The sequence below is a fragment of the Lygodium microphyllum genome, chromosome 6 (genome assembly GCF_053477565.2).
Source record: "Lygodium microphyllum isolate KBCC chromosome 6, Lygodium_microphyllum_v1.1.10, whole genome shotgun sequence".
NCBI classification, from domain to species: Eukaryota; Viridiplantae; Streptophyta; class Polypodiopsida; order Schizaeales; family Lygodiaceae; genus Lygodium; species Lygodium microphyllum.
This window is the reverse complement of record NC_141140.1, coordinates 60850023-60857811: the sequence shown is the minus strand read 5'-3', so window position 1 is coordinate 60857811 and position 7789 is coordinate 60850023.

Here is a 7789-nt window from a genome sequence, read left to right as displayed (position 1 = left end):
GGGCTAACAAAATCCATCCCCCCCTTTTTGAAGGATTGCTTGGCAATCACTGTAATAGCTCCATCTTATTCTTCTGCTAAGAGGGAAGCTTTATACTTTGGAACTCATCAAAATGCTTACCAAATTGTGCTAAATCTTTACACAAGGTAGGCGACCACAAATTTGAGTGTAAAAATCTTTTAGCCATAGCCTAGCATCAAATTGTTCACCAGCAATGCCACCATGTGCTTCCTAGAGTAGATCCTTAATCTCATGTTCACTTACATATCAATTGATGAAGACCATCTTATGCTAGCTGACAAAGCTATCCATCAATCATCTAGGAGGGGGAAACTTAATCATCCTTAATCCTTCTCCATTCACTTGTTCTAGCTTACTCCTTGTGTATCTAGGAACTTCCCAAGCTTAGTTGATCCTTGTTGAGTGCTTATTGAGCAAAGAAGTAGCTATTCTATCCATTTTAAGTGGATACAAAGTTTGCTATAGAAGTTCTGGATAGATCTAGCAGTTTGATAGCACTTTCAAATTTTGGCCATAACTTTTGCATATGGTATCATATTCAGGTGTTTTACAACTATAAACAAAAACTATAGATCTAAGCACTTAGAGTTGATTTGATGTAGAATTCAATTTTATATTTGCATAGAATAGAGTACTTTTGGTTTGGATACCAAGTATTTGATTGGTTTATGCTCTACTGATGCTTATGTGGGGAATGTTTGCAATGTTTAGATGAGGCATTGATGCTTCAAAAAGGCTTTTGGGCTGATCAGAGTTTGATTAACTTAGTCATTGAAGTGTTTATTGTTATAAGAACAATTTTGACAGTAAGCATACAACAATGAGCTTCATGTTTTGAATGTCTATTGTGCCTACATGGTATTTTGGGTATGCTACATGTCTACAGAGATATCTAACATTGATGTATGAGTCTGGATATGATTATGATATGCTTTGGCACTTGGATTTGAGCTATATTTGATGTACTTGGGCTTTGGTTAGTTGTTTTGAGATTTTGTGCTTACTCACTTACAAGTATTGAAGCTTCATTGGACACTTATGCTCTCAAATGTATTTGTGATTTTTTTGGGATTTTTGGATGCTTTGATGCATATGTCTTGAGTGTTTCTTGCTCAATTTGCATTCTTAAATTACTTCCTGTAGGAGACACTTGTACTTACTTGACAGATGTTGAGGGTTGAAATGACTTGATTTTTTTACTAATTTTTGTTGTTTTTGTGAACTGAATGGTTGGTTTTTGATGGATTTTATATGTTGATCAGTTGGTTTGGAAGTGTTTAGGAGTGTTTTGGATAAGGTTAAATAGGTTTGAGAAGCTAGTGATATTTTTGAGTGGAGATATGGTGTTCTATTGATGTCCTAATAGTGTCTGATTGGTTTTGTTGAGCTTCTATTTTGCTCTGTTTTCTTTCCGTAATATGAGAGAATGGTATGGTGATTGATGGATTTTGAGGGTATTTGGAATCTTATTTAATGATTCTTGATGGTTTTGAATGGTTTTAGTTGAACTAAATACTTTCTTATGACTTTCTATTAACACTCTATTAACCGTTCTATAGAGCCTCTATCTCTATTCAGTTTCTGTTCTGTATGCCTCTATAAGTGTTATGTTGGATGAATGTGTAGCTTGGGGAAGTTTTATAGCCTAGGGAGGATATGAATACAAGTTCAAAATAGCTCAAAGAAGCGGAAGAAGTAGTTACTGAAGACTCAAGTATAGATTGAAGTGACAGTGACATTATTGAGTTGCAAAAGGATATTGTAGTGGCTCTAATGACCTTTCATAGCTGACGTACCTCTTGGGAGGGGTATCCATGGCCAAAGAGGAGTTATGGATAATTATTCTTATGTATGAGAGAGAGGGAGTCAAATCTATGCAAAACAATGTATCTATGAGTAAGATATTGTGAGAGAAAGATGTAGAACTATTGAAAATGAATGCTATGTGATGATTTCCATTCAAAGTGGCGAATTCTCTTGTGTTATTGTGGTATCTTGATGAATTCTATGAAGAATATGAAGAGTGTAATCAATTTTGTTCAAGTTAAAGTCGTGGGAGAATAAGTAGCGTAAAGATTTGAGAAGATTCATGTTCTTTTCCTTGTTGTGGTCACATAAAATATGAAAAATATGCTTGTTGATGATACAAGATAGATTTTCTTGCAGTAGATTCCCCATTTTCTTGGTGTTCCTCTTAGTGCTTGAACAAAGGTTGGTTCTTTAAGACAATGGGACTCTTGGTTCATGTATATGCTCTCTTGTATGCTATTGGACATAGTTACCTTTGCTTGTGGGTTGATTTGATTTTGTATGTGGTAGTCTATTCTTAGTCATTGCTAGTTGTATTCTTTGTATCCCAGTTGCTACCCATATATCCCTAGCAGTGAAAGCTTTCTTTCTTGGCTACTTGTTTATAGCTAGATTGACATATACTATCCTTTTTTTAGGATTATTGTAATTATATTTTTTAGCATTCTTTTGGAGATCAAATAGTTTATTTCGACACTCTTTTGATTGCAGTTTGTGGAGAGCTATAACCTCCTTTGTTCATGTCCATTTTCCTTCTCTTTTGGATTAGTTTTGAGGTTATTTTGTTGAATTCATAGTATCCCATCCTCTTGTCATCTGCGATCATTATGGTGGGTTCATTGGTAGATAGTGCTATTTTCAACATTGAAAAGCTTAATGGCAATAACTTCCCATATTGGAAGACACAAATATGGCAAGTCTTGGTGCAGAAGAGGTAGGTTAAGCCATTGAACTTAGAGGAGCGTATAAAACAAGTCCACTATTAGAGTGTGTTTTAATGTCAATGACATTGAGGTGGTGCTTATGCATTATGGAAAAAGATTTGTGATCTTTATGACGAGCAAAGTCATGCATCTTGTGGACCTTTGCATGGAGGTATGGCTATGTCTACTCATTTGAATGAGTCTCATTCCATTTTTAGCCAACTTCTTGTAGCATAGGGCATTTAGTTTGAAGGCAATATTAAGTCTTTGTTCTTGTTCGTTACACTACCTTAGTCATGGGATACCTTACTTTCTACTATGATTGCTCATCTCCATGAGGGTGTTGTAAAATACAATGATATAGAGAGTGGTCTATTGATCAAAGAGATCAACAAGAAGAACATTGATGTAGCCTACACTTCTCACACATTGACTATTAGACGTAGAAATGGTAGTAATGGCAATAATAACCATGGTAGAGACTCTCAACCCAATAAGGGCAATTCTTAGTCTCATGGGCAATCTCACAATAAGTCCATGAATGTAAGCCCTCTTTAACATGTTACTATTGTGGCCAATAGGGTCATATTCGATCAGAGTTTCATAAAATGTGCAATGATAGGCTCAATGAGAAAGGCAAGGGAAAAGCACAAGATAACGCAAAGTCTTATGATCATAGCATTATCCTTCGTAAGTCCAATGTGAAGATTGAAGATGTAATATAGTGCAGAGTAAGTCTAATGATGACAATATCTTAGCTGTCTCTTGATCCTACTGAATTAATCAATACTTCAACTCCTTATTCCAAATGTTGGATGCTTGATTTGGGGGGTTCTTTCAATGTTACCCTGCATCAAGATTGGTGTCATACCTATCATAGCATTTACATGGTCTATGAAATTGGGAAATGATATTGTGTTGGATGTCATTGGTATTGGGGATATTAGATTGTAGTTCGCTTTAGATAGCTCTTTTCTTTTGTCTAATGTCCATTTGTGCCAGATTTGACCAAAAGTCTACTCTCTACTAGAAAAATTAGATTATGCATGTTATTGTATCTCTTTTGGTGATTCTGTATGGAAGATTACCTATGGTTGCCTTGTTTTTGCTCAAGGTACCAAGGCTGGCAGCCTCTATCCTTTATTTGTATCTAGGTCTATTGAGCATGTCTTGGTTGTGACTAATTTACCACATGTATCTTTATGGAATCACCACCTTGGGCACATGTCTTTGAAATGAATGAAAGTATTTACTTGTTTGCAATATCTTCCGCCTATTGATTACTACCATTTTGATTCATGTGATCATTATCTTTATTATTGGCAAACATGTAACCTACATACGAAGTCTGGTTCTATGCACATGGGCTGGCTCTTGTGCATTTTGATATATGTGGTCCCAGGCCCTATTAATAATTGGGTGGTTTGAATTACTTTGTGACATTTATGTATGATTATTCGTGTAAGGTCTAAGCTTATCTAATTAAGTAAAAATCATATATTTTGGCTACATTTTAGTGCTTTGTTGCTCTTGTTAAGAACCAATCTGGGTATAGACTGAAATGTCTAAGTTTTGACAATGGGGGTGAATATGTTTCAAGCATTTAAGCAATTTTGTGATGAACAAGGTATTAAGTGTTAGTTGACTACCCCATACACCCCACCCCAGAATGGTATTGCAAAGCGCACGAATAGAACTATTCAAAAAAGAGTTTATAGTATGTTTACTCAAGTCATCTTACTACAATATTTTGAGCAGAGGGAGTTACTATTGCTGTGTATCTCATTAATAGTTCCCCATGCACTATTCTTGGTTGTTAGGTTATAGAGGAGATATGGTCTAGAAAACCTCTATCATATGCTCATTTGAGGGTCTTTAGATGTGAGGCTTTATATCACATTCCCAAGGACAAGTGTAACAAGTTGGATTCAAAGTTTGTGAAATACATATTTCTTAGATATGGTGATGTAGGTAAGATGGGATATTACATTTGAGAAATGCAACCTTGAAAATTTATTAGTAGCCATAATGTTGGGTCTCATAAAAAGAGGATGCATAAGTAGCCTCAGTAGGTGGTTGAGAAATGCAAGGTAGTCTTTCAGAAGGAGCCTTCTGTTATCATATAGTCAGCTCTTGCAAGACAACATGTTGTAGTCGTTGATGATGTTCACATGTAGTGGCTCATGATCTACTTGTTATGCAAGATCATACTATTAGATAAATAGGATATGTCATACATGGCCCACAACTAGCTTTAAGGTGCTCTACTAGAGCTTCACGTCCTCTTGATTGCTATGAGCTCTCTATGGATTATGTCATGGTGATATATTCTACTAAGAGCTTACCCATGAGGAGGCTTGCACAAAGATGATTCTCATTCTTGGGAGAGGGGTATGTAGTCTGAGTTTGATTCGTTGCGAAAGAACCGTACATGGGACTCAGTTTCCTTACCTAATGGGAAACATGCATTGCCATGCAAGTGGTTGTATAAGTTGAAGATTATCCCTAGTCACCCGAAGCTGGCATTTAAGGCTAGATTGGTTGCAAAGGGTTTTAAGCAGGAGTATGGTATTGACTTTGCCAAAGTCTTTTCTATTGTAGTCAAGATGACCACCCTATGCTTGGTCCTAGAATTCGTTGCTCAATTGGATTTGGATATTTATCAAATGGATGTTAAGATGGATTCCTTACATGGGGAATTCCATGATGAGATTTATATGCAATAGCCTAAGGAATTTGCAGAGAAAGGTAAGGAATACCTACTATGAAAACTGCAAAAGAGTCTTTATGGGGTTAAGAAAGCACCTAGGGAGCAGTACCATAAGTTTGATGCTTCTATACACACACATGGATATTCCTATAGTGATATGGATCCATGTTTATACACAAAGAATACCCATGATGATAACCTTATTATTCTAGTCCTTTATGTTGATGACATGCTTATACTTGGGCGTACTCATGCTGAGCTAGATGCTCTAAAGACTCTACTCAATAAGAGCTTTGAGATAAAGGACATGGGACAAGCCTCACACATACTTGGTATGCATATTACGTGCAATTGTTTTAAGGGACTTCTCTACTTATCCCATAAGAAGTACATTCACATAGTACTTTAGCGATTTCATATGCAAAATGGTAAGCCTATTGGTTATCCTTTACCTTCTCATATAAAGGTTAGTCAAGCCAATTGTACACGATCAGATGATGAGAGAGCCAAGATGGCCAAGGTTTCTTAGGTATCCACACTAGGCAGTTTGATTTATGCCATGATAACCACTTGTCCTAACATAGCATTTGTAGTGGGAGTTGTAGCATGTTATATAGTTACACTTAGCATGTGATGTTGGAATGCCATGAAGGGTTTCATGAGATACCTAAAAGGCACAACAATATGTGCATTTGATATGGTGGCTGGACATTACAACAGTGGGTTACACTGACTCCGACTATGCAGAACATGCATATAATAGGAAATCCACCTCTATGTATCTCTTCGCTTTTGTTAAAGGTGTTTTTTCTTGGATGTCTAGGGTGCAAAATTGCATGGCCTTATCTACTATTGAGGCAAAGTATATTGCACCCCACTAAGGCTTGCAAGGAGGCCCTATGTTTAGGTTGTCTAGTAGCAACAAACCTCAATATTACTATTAATCCTACACTATATTCAAATTCTATATAATTCAATTAGTCTGTAATCCGATCTACCATATGCAAAGACTATGCATATTAATGTTTGCTATCACTTCATCAAAGAGGTATAGAGACAAGTATATTGAGCTTATCAAGATCTTGACTAATGAGAATCTTGCAGATCTGCTCATTAAAGTCTCTTAGTGGAATGTTTTACCTTCCTTGGGAGATTGATGGCCATAGGATGAGATGACATCTTTCCTCATACTATTGTACTCTATGTACATGTTGTACTTTTCTATTTTTCTTTTACTCCTCACTACAATAAATTTGCCTTTAAGTAAGAGATTGTTGAGAATAAAGACACATGTGCCTAACTACCCATATTTACTCATTATACATTGTACCCACACATCTATACACTACAAGTGGTGGGTGCCTATCATTGCCCATCATTGCCACTTTATTCTTTATTTTTTCCATGAGCATTAAATAAGGAATGGCAAGTCACACATTGTGATAGTTGGAGTTCCCACATACTCTCTCTCTCTCTCTCTCTCTCTCTCTCTCTCTCTCTCTCTCTCTCTCTCTCTCCATAGCTCTTGCTTCCATTTATGTGCTTCCACTCGGACTTTACCTTTTATATCCATCTCAACTATAGCTTTAGGTATATACCATGACTCATATTCATTGAACCTTACATCCCTACTTACGTAAACCTATCTAATGACATGGTAATAACATTTATAACCCTTGTTCTCATCTAGAGAGCCAAAGGAAATATATTTGATAGCTTTTGATTCCATTTTCTCCTCGAGTCATCAATAACATAGACATACCATACACAACCAAATACCTTGAAGTATGCAACTGTAGATGTTCTTCGATGCATCTTATTATATGGTGACATGTGATGAGTCAATGCTATAGGTGTCATATTTATAATATAAATTGAATTATGTACCACCTTACCCCAACAAGTCAAAGGCATATGCATTTGGTTCATTGTAGTTATTACAACTTTAGCAATAATCCTATTCTTTCTTTCTGCAACACCATTCTAATATGTTGTATATTTGCATGTAGTCTATCTCTTAATCCCATGATCTCTCAAATAGTCAAAGAACTCACTTGGCATAAATTCACCTCCATTAACAGTTCTCAAACACTTTTATAACTCCCAATTTACTTTTCTACCATAGCTTTGAACTCTAAAAACTTTTCAAACTCCTCACTTTTATATTGCAAGGAATAAACCCATGTCATCTTGTTGAAATCATTAATAAAAGTAATGTAAAACCTACATCTGCCACTCAAAGAAACATTCTAACATGGATCCCAAATATCCAAATGTACCATACTTTTCCAAAGGACATGGACTAACTCTCCCTCTCTTTGGAAAT